This window comes from Marmota marmota, unplaced genomic scaffold (genome assembly GCF_001458135.2).
Source record: "Marmota marmota marmota unplaced genomic scaffold, marMar, whole genome shotgun sequence".
NCBI lineage: Eukaryota > Metazoa > Chordata > Mammalia > Rodentia > Sciuridae > Marmota > Marmota marmota.
In genome coordinates, this window is record NW_025999999.1 from 4,606,343 (window position 1) to 4,620,512 (window position 14,170).

The 14,170-nt window shown below is 35.6% G+C and overlaps 1 protein-coding gene and 1 pseudogene across 1 annotated transcript in view; both read right to left on the reverse strand.

Moving 5' to 3' along the window:
* Hpse2 (heparanase 2 (inactive)) overlaps window positions 1-14,170 on the reverse strand; it is a 660,291-nt gene that overhangs the window by 406,634 nt on the left and 239,487 nt on the right. The window lies entirely within an intron of this gene.
* LOC125617968 lies at window positions 1,735-5,389 on the reverse strand (annotated as a pseudogene).

Genomic DNA, 14,170 nt, shown 5'->3' on the forward strand with positions numbered 1-14,170 from the left:
TTGGTGTATTGAACCTTTATCACTCTGTATTCTCTGTTTCTGGTAATTTTTCTTTTTTTGCTTCAGTCTTTTTTGTCTGATATTATTGATACTGCCGGTTAACAGTAACAAGTTCTGATTCCTCACATGTTGAAGTGTAACATTAGAGGAGTACACAGAGGCAAGCATATAAAGCAGGTTTTATTTTAAAAGGGGTAACATAGACTTCTTCTGGGAAAGAGAAGGGGGACATAACTGGTATCCTGGTATTCCAAGAAGTGAGAGCATTTTTCCTTTTTTATATATCCTAGGCTTCCTTTGTTCTCCTGCTCTCTTCCTCTTATCTCTCTCCTTCCTGCATATGTGACTAGGCCCAGGAGATGGCCCAGATGAGTTGGCCAAAACGTGAGAAGCAGATGGGCTGGAGGGGCCAAGGTGGAGTGATTCTGGCAGGAAGGGGACCCAGGACACATTAATTAACAACTTTCACAACTCCCTGTAGGGAGAGACAATCCCTGGAATAGGTTATCTTAGCAACAGGTTGGAGCAAGGGCAGGTTATCTTGATAAGGGTAGAGGAAGGCCTCTGAAGGCATTGACATTTCTATTCCTCAGACCCCATCTCCTGGACCCAAATTGACCTCCATTCTGTGGATGGAACCTTTGCCTATCTGCACTGACTGCCTGTCTTCAATTCTGGTTTCATTATTATAACTAGTTCTGATTTCCTTTGATTAAATATTTCATGGTATACTTTGTTTTTTCATTCTGTTACTTTCAACCAGCCTATATTGTTGCATTTGAATGAGTTTCCTGGAGATAACACGTTGTTAGGTCATGTTTTAGAATCTATTGCTCCAGTTTCTGTCTTTTAATTAGTATATTTATTGATATCTTAGGGCTTAAAAGCCTTCCATTTCATTTCTTACTTCCTGTTATATTTTTGGTTTCTCTGTTTTCTTCTTACCTTTCTTAGTTACTTAAACTTTTTGTTTTAAACATTTATTAACATTTTTGTTTTAAAACATTTTAAACATTTTTAAACATTAAGTTGTAGGTGGACACAATGCCTCCATTTAATTTTTATGGGATGCTAAAGATCGAACCCAGTGCCTCACGCTTGCTAGATGAGTGCTTTTCCTCTGAGTCATAACCCCAGCCCCTACTTAAACTTTTTTAAAAAGAATTCTATTTTATTTATAGTGATTTTTGTGTAAAACTACTGTATGTACAAAAATGGCACAAAAGTGAATTCAACAGTCGATGCACATGCATACTTCATTCACATCTTCAACAATAAAAGGTTTTAACACTAAAGAACTAAATAAGAATACCAGCTTCAAGGGCAGCTGTTAAGTACTGAAGTCACATAAAACACACCAGAATGGACAAATATTGCCCAAGCAAAATTCTATTATTAAAACTCAAACAGGCTTAAGGCCATTCAAGTTCAAGCACAATTATACAAATCTTTTGGAGTCCCTTCTATTTATGTTTGAATTATGTGAATTTTCTTCCAACTTATGGTCTTAAACTTCTGCTTTACAAAATCCAAAAGGAAAATCAGAAGAAATCAATACAGTCAGGCATGGTGGCACAAGCCTGTAATCCCAATGGTTTAAGAGGCTGTGGTGAGAGGATCCTGAGTTCAGGGTCAACCTCAACAATTCAGCAAGACCCTAAGCAACTCACAGAGGCCCTGTCTCTAAATAAAATATTTAAAAAGGTTGGGGATGTAGCTCAGTGGTTAAGCACCCCTGGGTTCAATCCCCAGTATCAAAAAAAAAATCAAAATCAATACAGAGGTTACATGGCTACATTAAATGAAAGAAACATACATAGCTATAATTAAGATGAAGTGAGGAAGACCCAAACATTAAAATTGTAAAATTTTCTTGTTACTTGTTGGAACCAGTCCTACACTAGGACTTAGGTAATATATACAATTTTGTTGTTGTTGTTCTTGTTCTTACATTTATTTTCCTCCAAATTGATTGTGTTTTTCTCTAATGACATGAAAAGTCTTTGTTTCCCTTTTCCAAGTGTTGAGATTCAAAAAGCCAGCTCTTAATCATATAGTAATCTTCACCTCTTCAATGTCTTGTATGTTGATTTAGTTTCATGTATAGGTATTTATGTTAGTTTTCCTCAGGGATTTATACATTGATATATATTTTCAAGTAGATTACTTATGTTGCTCTAACACATCCTTTTCATCAGTGCACTGTTAAAACTAATCAAAACCTCTTCACATGTATTTTCCCTTACAATCACAGCATATACTATCACTACCTGCAAAGCCAACAGTCTCAAATGATTTAGTGAATGAAAGGAAATAAAAAGTGAATAAATAACATATGAAGGAGAAATAATGGGAATTAGAAAATTCATGCAGGTCAGCTCTTTTAATCAGCCAGCCAGCTTGCTAGCAACAAGGAATGGTTTCCATTGAGGAAGCTCCTGTGGAGAGGGAATGTGGTCACCAGTGACCTCTGTACTATCTGGGGCTACAGTGGGAAGTTGCTTGTTTTTCATCGTTGCTTTTGCTATGTTGCAATTCCCAGAGTCAAAATATTTTTTGCCCTTTCTACAATAATTTCCTTAAAAAAATCTGAACTTCCAGACTTTTGTCCCGGATGAGGATACCTTGCTTTCAATTTTGCTTCTTCAGTTTTCTCCAGACTAGTCATTTTATTTTCCATTTCCTACTTCTCCTCTGCTGAGGCTGCCTCAGGGACTTCCACAGGCATAGCACTCCCTCTACCTAGCCCATATCTACAGTGATTTTGAATGTATCTCTTCATTATAGCTTTTTATTGGTTGTTGTAGGTATTAAAATACATACATGTGGCTTATCCTAGTCTACTGGTGTTATCATCTTACCAGTTCAAGTGAAATAAAGAAATCTTGTTCGCTTTACATCTCTTTACCCTCCTCTGTTTTGTTTCAAATATTTTCTCTACCTACATTAGAATCTCATCAGAGTTGTTATAAGTTTTGCTTTATATGCAAAAAAAATAAATTCAAGAGGAGAAAAGCCTATTGTATTTACTCATGTTTTTGCTTTCTACGTTCTCCCTATCTAATGTTCCAAGTTTCTTGTTTTGTCATTTCATTTCCATTTAGAGAATTTCCTTTAGCCATTTGTTTAGAATAGGTCTGCTCACCACAAATTCTCTTTATTTTCTTTTATCCTTTGATCTGAGAATGTCCTGATTCCTTCTTTATTCTTAAAGGATACTCTCACTGGGTATTGGCTTCTGAGTTGATTTTTTTTTTCTTCAGTTCGTGAGAAATATCATGCCTCTTCCTTATTGCCTCCAGGGATTTTGATGAGAAATATGCTGTTCTCTGAGTTGCTTTTCTTTATACATAGGATGTCACTTTTTTCTAGTTACTTTTAAGACATTTTGTTTATTTTTAGTTCTCAGAGTGTAATCATGATGTATCTTGGTATGGATTCTTTAGACTAGTTTGAAGTTCACTCAGCTTTTTGAATCTTCAGGTTTAAATCTTAGCAATTTTCAACCATTATATCTTCAAGTACTTTATCATCCTCATCCTGTTCTCTCCAAAACTCTAATGACGATGTTCTCTTCTTCTCTTCCACCTTTTTGAAGTTGTGTTTTATTGATATTTTCCAGTTCATTAAGTTCTTTTCTCTTTTCTCTCCATTCTGCTCTTAATCTTATCAACTAAGCTTTTTGTTTCAGTTGTTGCATTTTTCAGTGTTTAAATTTTCCATTTGGTTCCTCTTTATGCCTTTCATTACTTTGTAGGGATTTTATATTTTTTTCGTTTGTTTCAAAATTCAGTGAGACATGCTTCTCACTGAAGCATTTCTTTCATGACTATTATAATATTTTTCTTAGTTAAATCTAATTTTTTATCTATAGATTGTCTATTTTGTTGTTGTTCATTTTGAGATCTTGATTTCTTTTCAATTTTCTATTGAAACCTTGAAATTTTCATGTTATAAAATTCTAGATCTTATTTAAACATTCTGGTTTTGTTATTGTTGCTTCTCTTGGTTTTAATTTTGTTTTGGAGATGGGGGTCTCAAAGGATCCTCCTGTCACAACCTCCTGAATAGCTGGAACTACAGATGCATGCCATTGCACCCAGTTTAAACCTGTTTTTACTGGCTTTTTAAATGCATTGCTTTGGCATGGGAAGTGAGGGCACTACTGCATTATTGCCAAGTGTAGTTAAAAGTCCAAGTTGACCACTAAGCCTATATTGATGCCTAAGGAAGGCTCTTCATTAATTCTGGGTAGGGGTATTAGTTATTGTTGCCCAAAGGCTCCGCTGACACTGCAGCAAAAGGGGAAAAAGTCATATCAATACCAGGCGATGGGAATGAAAGTCCAGTTTCCCTACTTAGACACCATCCTGGCAAGAGTGGTGGGGAACCACATTAAATGCTCATGAAGGTGGAAATCTAGGCTTTCCATCTGGCCTTTGTTATTATGAACAGTAGGGCAAATTTTTGTGGTGGTGGCTAAGACAGAGTAGTTATTCTGTAAGTTTTTTGTCTAGCTACATTGTTCTATTAGTCCTTTGGCTAGAGATAAGTGAATTTTGAGGGGAGCTTCTTTGGTCTACAGTCATTGGTACTTCCAGGTTACTGGATGCTTCAGTTTCAAGTCTGGGATATATAAGGGGAAAATAAACTCCAGAGAACTCACCATCATGTCATTCCTTGAGGTCTGTCTGACAACTTCTCTTCACTTTTCCATTATATTTGTATTATATATGCAATATCCAGGGATTTTTAGTTAGAGTTGTCAAGAGGAATAAGGAAAATAAATTTTATACTATCTTCTTGGAAGTAAGAGATGAGACACTATTTTTCAAAATACGATATTTATTTAGTGATAATATCTATTTTTTATGTTATATCTTTCCTTGCTAGAAAGTGAGCCTCAAAATGTATGTTTTAGCTGGGAATAGTGGCATATGCCTGTAATTCCAGTGACTCAGGAGGCTGAGGCAGGAGAATTGCAAGTTTGAGGTCAGCCACAACAACTCTGTCTTAAAATTAAAAAAGTAAAAAGGTCTGGAGATGTAGCTCAGTACCCTCTCCTCAATGTCATGCTTTTAGTCTGGACATAATAGCTTGTTGAGTGAATTTATGAAGCAAAAAAATGAGTGCTACCAAAAAACAAATAATAAAAGAAGTTTGATTTTTAAATTGGCACTAAGCCAGTAGGAAGAATAGGTGGAGGGAAGAAAACCACTATATAAGAATTAAAGGTAGCCAAGCATGGTTGTGCATCCCTGTAATTCCGGTGGCTTGGGAAGCTGAGACAAGAGGATTGCGAGTTCAAAGCCAGTCTCAGCAACTGTGCGGTGCTAAGCAACACAGTGAGACCCTTTCTCTGAGCAAAATACAAAATAGGGGCTGGGGATGTGGCTTAGTTGTCGAGTGCCCCTGAGTTCAATCCCTGGTACCCGCCCCCCCAAAAACAGAATTAAAGTTAGGAAGCAAAGTTTAAATAAAATATTACTAGAGAATAATAAAATATATAGAGTACACAGCTCAAGTGAAGGAAGAAAATGGTGTAATACAGCCAGGATTTTCCACTCTTGGAGACAGATCTGATATAGTCTACTCCCCACCCCCACCTCCACAATCAGCAATCACTACATGAAGCATGAGAAAAAGGAGGCATATTTCATATTAGCTTTGGGAATAGTACAAAAAGTTTGGTCTCCTCAAATTGTCACCAACATACTTGCCTTATTAGCTTCTTATTGCTTTCCCTTTTAATCATCCTCTTCCTAGCACTGACAACAACAGTTGTTAACAACAAAACATCAACATGTCTTCAAGGCACTATTAAATACAAGACATGCTTTTTCTACCAAGCCCATAAGGTGGAAAAAAAGACTGTTATTAGGACACATTAAATGAAAAGTTATAATACATGTTGTCCCTTACTCATCCTTTTTCTTTCCATATCACTAAAACCCTGCCCCAAACCATGAATTTAAGAGAAAAGAAAAGGAAGAACCAGACACAGAAACTTATGCTTTATTTATGCAGTTGCCATCAAATCCCCCTTTCTAGCACAAACCCATCACTCCTGGGTCCTCTCTGACTTCTGATGTCCCCTAGAAGCCATCAACTTCCTATTAGCCACATTTCTATTAATAGTCATGTTACATCCAACATGGTCTTTTAAACAAAAATTGCAGACACAAGCTTCTAGAAACACGCCACTGTCAATTACCAGGCGAAGGAATAGAAATTGGAAGCTTCAATGACAATGGACATTGCAATTCTCTAATTTTTCATTTTCCCATTATTTATGACCTATACCAACATAAGACTTCTTGACTGAGTTGTGGTAATACCTCTCCCCTTAGTAAAATAAAAATTTTCCTTAAACTCTATACTTCAGATTCATTGTCTAAAATAGAGAAAGGAGTAGGGAGGTGGACAAGATAACACCTGATAGAGTCTACAAGATATGCTCCAAGATATGATTTGGCCCTATTGATTCAGGATATTATATACTAAGTATTTCCTCATCCTAAAAAAAGGGGAAGAGTCTTATAAAGAGGTATGCATGTTGAACAGCTGATGAACACCTATGGCAAATAGAACTTCCAGCAACAAAAAATTCAGAAACTGTAGATAACAGGCTTGCTCTGGAGAGATCCAGAATCATTTAATGACCCTAATGGAGAAAAACTAAGACTATATATTCATATATTCTTGTATTCATATATTCTTATAAGACTATATATTCATATATTCTTGGCTATATATTCATATATTCTTTGCATAAAGAAAGTCTAGAATAAAGGTAAGCAAACTATTGCCAATGGGCAATATCAGCCTATTTTAATATAGCCTCCAAGCTAATGATTTTTACATTTTTTAAAATGTCAGTTAAAAATTAAAAGAATAATATTTTACAACACAGGAAATTAGAAAGTTATTTTTAATAATTCAAATGTCAGTGTTGATACATAAAGTTTTATTGTCATATTTTATTTGTCATGTTTTATTTGTTCTCTTGTTTACTATTGCAAATGAATGAATGCCTTCATGCTACAAGAATAGAGCTGAGTAGTTATAGGAGAGATTGTATGGTCCATAAAGCCTAAAATACCTGACTCTTTATTTACAAAATTTTCCAGCATCTATTCTAAATCAATATACAAGAAACTTTATTAAATGATTACCTGGGAAACGGGAAAGGATGAGGGTCAGACGGGAAATTGTATTAAATATTTTTATATTATTTTGATTTTTGGATTTCATAAATGTATTACCTTTTAAAATACATTTTTAATTTTTCTACAAAGAGCATTCCTATACCCTTGTGGGAGCCAGACTTCAAGATGTGTCCCAATTATCACTAACTTAAAAAAATATATTTTTTAGTTGTAGTTGGACACAATACCTTTATTTCACACATTTATTTTTTATGTGGTGCTGAGGATTGAACCCAGGGTCTCACGCATGTGAGACGAGCACTCTACTGCTGAGCCACAACCCCAGCCCCATCACTAACTCTTGATATTCACATCCTCTCACATTGTACCAAGAAGGTATGTGTGACAAATAATGAACTGCAGATGGTATGTAACTTCCAAGACTGGGTAATAAAAGACAATGACTTCCATCTCACTCAGCAACCTACAGAAAGGAACATGTGGTGAGGAACTTAAGCCTTTGGCCAATGGTCACTTAGGAACTGAGGCCTGCCAACAACTGTGTTAATGAGTTTGTAATAGATGTTTCATGTTGAGCCTTCAGATGAGACTGCAGCCATCCAATATCTTAATTGAAATATCGTGAGAGAGCTTAAACCAGATGTATTCAGCTAAGTAGCTCTCAGATTCTTTCTCCATAGAAACTGAGATTATAAATGTTTGTAGTTAAAACATCTTAGTTTTAAAGTAGTCTGTTATACAATAAGAGATAACTAATGAAACCATTATCTTTGGCTTTTTAAGAGAAAAAAAACTAGAAATATGGTTGAGGACCAAAATTTCAGATAAATGAAGGGTTCAGGGAGAATGCTGATGACTAAATAGGTATAACAATAAGAATGCAGATTAATTTGGAAGGCAAAGTGTAATGACAGGGATTACATGAGTCCATTTATATCAAGTGATCAGATGGAAAATGTATTAAGGAATGGTCTCTAAAGCAGCTGATATAGGGAGCAAGAGAGCAGGAAGGAGGCAAGGAAAGAGCTCTGCTGCTGCTGGTCCAAGATACCAGCATTTCCTAACCAATTATGTTTCTAATTAGCTATGGGATCCTTAACAAGCATATTGGCTTCTCTAGGGTTTCAGTTTCTTATCAAAAAAGGGAAGAGTTTGATAGGGTAATTATAAACACTCCGTTATTGGAACATTCTCTTTGCATAATGCTAGAGGTAGTAGCATTCATTTACACTAATTCAGAGGAATTATACAGAGGAATTTCACAGAGCATCTTCTCAGCTGGGAAGGCAATCCAATTTGTGATATACATTTTACCATTTATTCCTTAATTGTTTACTGATTATTTTCTCTGTTCTAAGCTTTAGGGATGAGAAGAAATTTAAAAAGTCAATGAGATACAATACCATTCCTCAGAGAAACCATAATATACTAATTATATCTAGTCTGACACTCTTACCAAGGTCTGTCAATTGGCTTAAAGTCCACTCTTCATCCATATCTGAAATCCTTAGTTAGCTTCAAGTTGCTTCACCTTGACCTCTTAAGTTTGTTCATCTGTTCTTTTATCTTCCCCATAGTGCTGACTTTGAACAGAAAAAAGGTACCTGACAGCCAGGGACCTTACCAAGCACTATTAATTTTAACAACCGAGGGACCATTATGCCCTTTTTTTATGGACATTACACATCTATTAATGGGGCCTAAGATTGCTTTAGATTGTTTTGCTGTCATACTACAATGGTTGCTCAATCAACTGCAAACTCACTTAGGTGCAAATTCATCATTTTAGCCACAAGATGTATGACAGGGAAGCCTTTTAAAATTGCTTTGCTGAAATCAATATATCCTTTGGTTATGGAATTTCCAGATAAATCAAGGCACTGACCCCACCCCAAAAAGAAGCAAACTTAGTTTGATAGGGTTTCTCCTTAGTGAACAAAATTGGTTCTTACTGATCCCCATTTTTTTTTGTTCTAAATGATCACAAAGCACAAGCTTTATAATTCTTCAAATTGTCTTTACAGATATGGAAACATAAAAACCACTCTGTTCTTTCCAGAATCCATTCTTTTTGCCTTAAAATGACCTTTTACTGACATTTGATTGACTGATAGTTTTCCTTACTTATCACATTTATAGTTGATGCAGAAAGATTCTCCATTGCTTTCTTCCTTTACCCTCAATCCAACAATGCAGTATAACTTATAAACTATTAACATTATGGAATAATAAATAGTCATTATATGATCATTCTAATTGCCATCTAAAAAGTCAGAAAATATTTTTTGCATCCTAATAAAAGCACAATAAAAAGTGATAGGCAAATATGTTTATAATTCTATACATATTTTGGTGTTGTAAAATAGACTCAGAACAAAATGTGCAAAAACACATTAAGTAAATGGGATTTAGGGTAATAACTTTCTCTTTTCAAAGTTTTTCTTAAATCTTTTTTTTCTTGTTAGTGGAAACTTAAAGATACTGAAAGAGAAACAATTAAGCAATACTGTCTTACTTTGATTTTATCATTTACATTGCAATATTTCATTACTGTCCAATCCTCAAAATTGGCCAGTGATAAAGACAGAAGATGGATTATAGTTTCTATTTTAGATATATATATATATATAGGTGAGACTTCCTTTTAAAGCTATAGAAAGAAATAACAACATAATATAACCAAGTTCTTCAGATGAATTTTTTTCTAACTTTAATAATAATCCTTAAAAAAGAGAGAGAGAGCAATACCCCCCCACTCCCCCCCCACCAGAACACTCTTACTAACCAGGGAGTTTTACTTGAGAGTTGCCAAATGTGGACCCCTGACCCTTCCTGAATCCAGTGTTACTCAATGTCTTTCCCTGGCATTTATTAAATAGGAGCCAGGAAACAAATTCAGTCCCACTCTGGTGGCAGAGCTGTTACAGATGTAAGAAATAGGAGCTGCTGTAACCAAGTTTCCAGCCATATAAAAGCCAGTCTTTTTTTTTTTTCATCAAATTATTTTATTTTATTTTATATTTTAATTTTTATTGTTGGTTGTTCGGGAGGGGGGATAGTAGAGGATAGGAAAGGCAGCAGAATACAACAGACACTAGTATGGCAATATGTAAATCAATGGATGTGTAACTGATGTGATTCTGCAATCTGTATACGGGGTAAAAATGGGAGTTCATAACCCACTTGAATCAAAGTGTGAAATATGATATATCAAAAGCCAGTCTTAATAAATTAAGCAGATCAGAGAATAGCAGAGTTTATACATGAAAAGTGACAATTTTATGACACTATAGTCCTTGGTGTTAGTAATCCTTTAGCCTTAATTTCATCCCTTTCTGAAGACAAGTTTCTACTTTGTTTGCCTAAGTTGATCTGAGCTGTATTTCTGTCACTTGAAATAAAAAGGTCATTTCGGTTTTTTTCTCACATTTTTTAAATTGGTGCATTATAGTTGAACATAATGATGGCATTTGTTGTTATATGTTAATACATGCACACAATATAACAATATAATTTGGCCAATATCACTCCCCAGCAGGTATCAAGAAGAAAAATAATAACAAGAAAGCCAAAGTGCAGCAAATGGAGGAAAAAAGTTGTAAAAATACTTGATAGGTTGTAACCATATTTTATTTATTCAAACCAAAGAAAGATCAGGTTTTCTATATTATTTTAGAAAACAAAACTCTTGAGACTCTTCAGTAATAACTGTGATTCCATCTTAGTGTTAACTGGGCCTTCTGCTTCTGGGTCCCTCATATGGGCCTTTCCTGCCTGAAAGCAAGACACAACATGGTAGCTTGCTTTAACAGAACAAAAATGCAAGAAGACAAAGAAAAGTGCAAGAGATGGAGGGAGGGGGGAAGAGAGAGAGAGAAAGAGAGAGTGAGAGAAGCACACAGAAAGAAGCAGAGAGCAGAGGAGAATTTGTAGTGGTTTGGATATGAAGTGTCCCCCAAAGATCCTATTAATGCAAGAATATTCAGAGGTAAAATGATTAGATTATGAGAGCTGTGAACTAATCAGTCCATCATAATTTGAATTGACTAACTGGATGGTAATTTTAAGCAGGTGTGGTATGGCTGGAGGAGGTGAGTCACTAGGGGTATGCCTTGGAAGGGTACATCTTCCCTATGGCCCCTTCATTGCCTCAACCCCTCCCTGCTTCCTTGCTACTTTGAGAGAAGCAGTTTTCCTCCACTGGATATTTCTACCATGATGTGCTGCCAACTAAAACTTCTGAAACCATGATCCCCAAATGAACTTTTCCTCCTCTAAGTTGTCTTTATGGGTGTTTTGGTCATACCAGTGAAAAAATTTGAAACACCTAGCAAGATTAACGCCATAGTCTTTTGTAATCTACATGAAGTTACTTCCCATATTTTGTTCTGCCATATTTTCCCATATTTTGTTTGCCATATTTTTTTTATTTGGAAGCAAATCACTAGGGCTGAACCTACACTTCAGGGGTACCAAAAGGCACGAATACTAGGATGCAGGAATCAGTGGGAGCCATGTAATATGTTGCCTGAGACACTAGTGGTACTCAAAGTAATGGTGCAGCCACAACTGAAATCTTAGACTCACCTAAATACAGTAGGAGGTGCTCAGTAAATGTTCATCAAATGATCAAAATTAAAAAGGTAAAATGTTCCTATCCTTTCTGACACAATCACATATATAATATTCCTGCTATATTATCAATGTTTCTAAATGTTTCTGACCATATCTGATGGTACCAACTTCACTCACATTGATTTTCAAAAAGGATGCAATTACAGAGACAATATAATTAACCTGGCATTTCACTATGTTATTACGTGATGTGAGAAAATACAGCACCTTTCTATTTTCAGTGCAATTTTGTCATGAGTATCCTCAACAAACAAGTCAACATTCCCATCTCAAATAATTCATTCAAAGAGATAAGCAGTTCAAATGTTAAATCATTACCTGATAACATGAAATCTCTTCCAAAAACTACAAAGTACCATTGAGCCCATTAAGAAGTAGAAATAATTCCAACCCCCTGACTTGTTCTAATTATTGGCATTACTGTTTAAACATGTTGACCTCTGTCTACCTTTCTGTGCCACCTTAGGTCAGAGACTGTAATGAAGAAAAGTCCATGTGATGGCTATCCAAGTCAGGCCTGAAAGTATAAGTGAAAAGAAGTTGTGGATAGCCCCTTTCTTATACTGCAAGTTTAATTAGAGAAGGAACAGGGGTGCAAGATGGGGTAGAAGATGAAAGTACCATTTTATCAGTTTAAGGAAACAAACTCTGGCCCTTTTTCTTTCTTAAAACCAAAAATCATACTGCAATAATCCTGTTTATCCAAAAGATGAAAGCAGTTTGACTTCAGAAATATTATAGAGTCAATTCTAATGGAGAATAATAGAAAAAGTATTTTTATTGGTACCATTACGATACTCTCTGATCATTCTTACAGAACTATTTCATTTTGCTTTTATAGAAAAATACTGTCTTTATGAAGAAATGACAAAGTTGGCATGTGTGATACATGAATCCTCTGGACTGGATGTTCTTCCAAAGAAGTCTCCCCACTTTGTATGCAAGAAAAGGGTCTATTTTGGAGAAACACCAGGGAAGTGACAAAAAAATAATACATGAAGTATAATATTTGGCCATATTTTATATAAGGCCAGGAGGAAAGATGCAAAAAAGCCTAGTGTAGCTGACTTCAAAAGGTTTAAGAAGACAGATAAACTGTGTGTGCAGGAAAACATGACAGCAACTTTACTGGAAAACAGGAATTTTGAAAACGTCTTTAAAGATTTGGTTTCTGAGTGCCTCTTGATTTCACAGGAATTCTGCATGCTGTTTTTCATACATGTAAGCTCCCTGAGGACAGGAAAAGAATATTATTTATCTTTTTATTTCCAAGTATACTGTCCTCTACAGGAGATGATTAGTTTAAAAATATAATAAAGCTACCATTTATTCATACTTGAGTGAAATTTTTCTGCTACAAACTTAATACACATTATACAACTAAATCCCCACTGCCCTTTGAAGAGGTATTATTAGAAGCCCCATCTTATAGATGAGGAAATAAAGCCTTGGAGAGGTAAAATGGTTTGCCCAAGTTCATACAGACATACTATGACACCAAAATTCAAGCCAGGTAGCCGATTCCAACATTATAAGCACTACACCAAATGTTTTGCCCTACACTAAATGTTGCTTATTTGATTGATAAAGGTTCAGAGGGGGGTGATGAGTGACTTCCTTCTGATTCTGTATTATAGAAATTTGTTTTTCACTTTTTGTGATCAGAAAAGAATAATCTATTATTCAGAGGTAGGCACTCTTTGATAAGTGAGGTGCTATGCAGATCACCTCTTTTTCCTTTGTCCCACCACTCCCCTGTGTGTAAAAGAAAGTGCTCAAGAAAGCCAAGGGCTATTGAGGGAATATTTCTTAATCAAAAGGATTTGCAAGTGTGTGTGTGTTTATACACATCTGTAGTGTGTGGGGGGTGGGGATGGGTCAGTATTGGGAGGGTGAAAAACAGTGGGAGATAGATTGCAACAAAACTCATTTTAAAATAACAAATCCTTCATTCTCTTGGTTAAACTTAGCCATTTACAACTTCATGTGAATTACTTTGATATGTTTGCTTTCGTTTTAGACATAGAAAGAATTCCCACTGCTCTGGCCAAAGAATATTATCAGTCACAGAGAACAAAGGCTCTGATGATAAAGAAGTGGTCACAGATTGGGCTTCCATAACAAAATACCATAAACTGGGTGATTTCAAGAACAGAAATTAATTTTCTCACAGTTCTGGAGAAAGAAAGATCAGGGTACCAGTGTGATGGGGTCCTGGTGAGGGCTCTGTTCCTGGCTTATAGATATCCACCTCCTTCCTATATCTTCCTATGGCCTTTCCTTGGTGCATGTTCATGGATCTCTCCAGCATGTCTCTCTCTCTCTCTCTCTCTCTCTCTCTCTCTCTCTCTCTCTCTCTCTCTCTC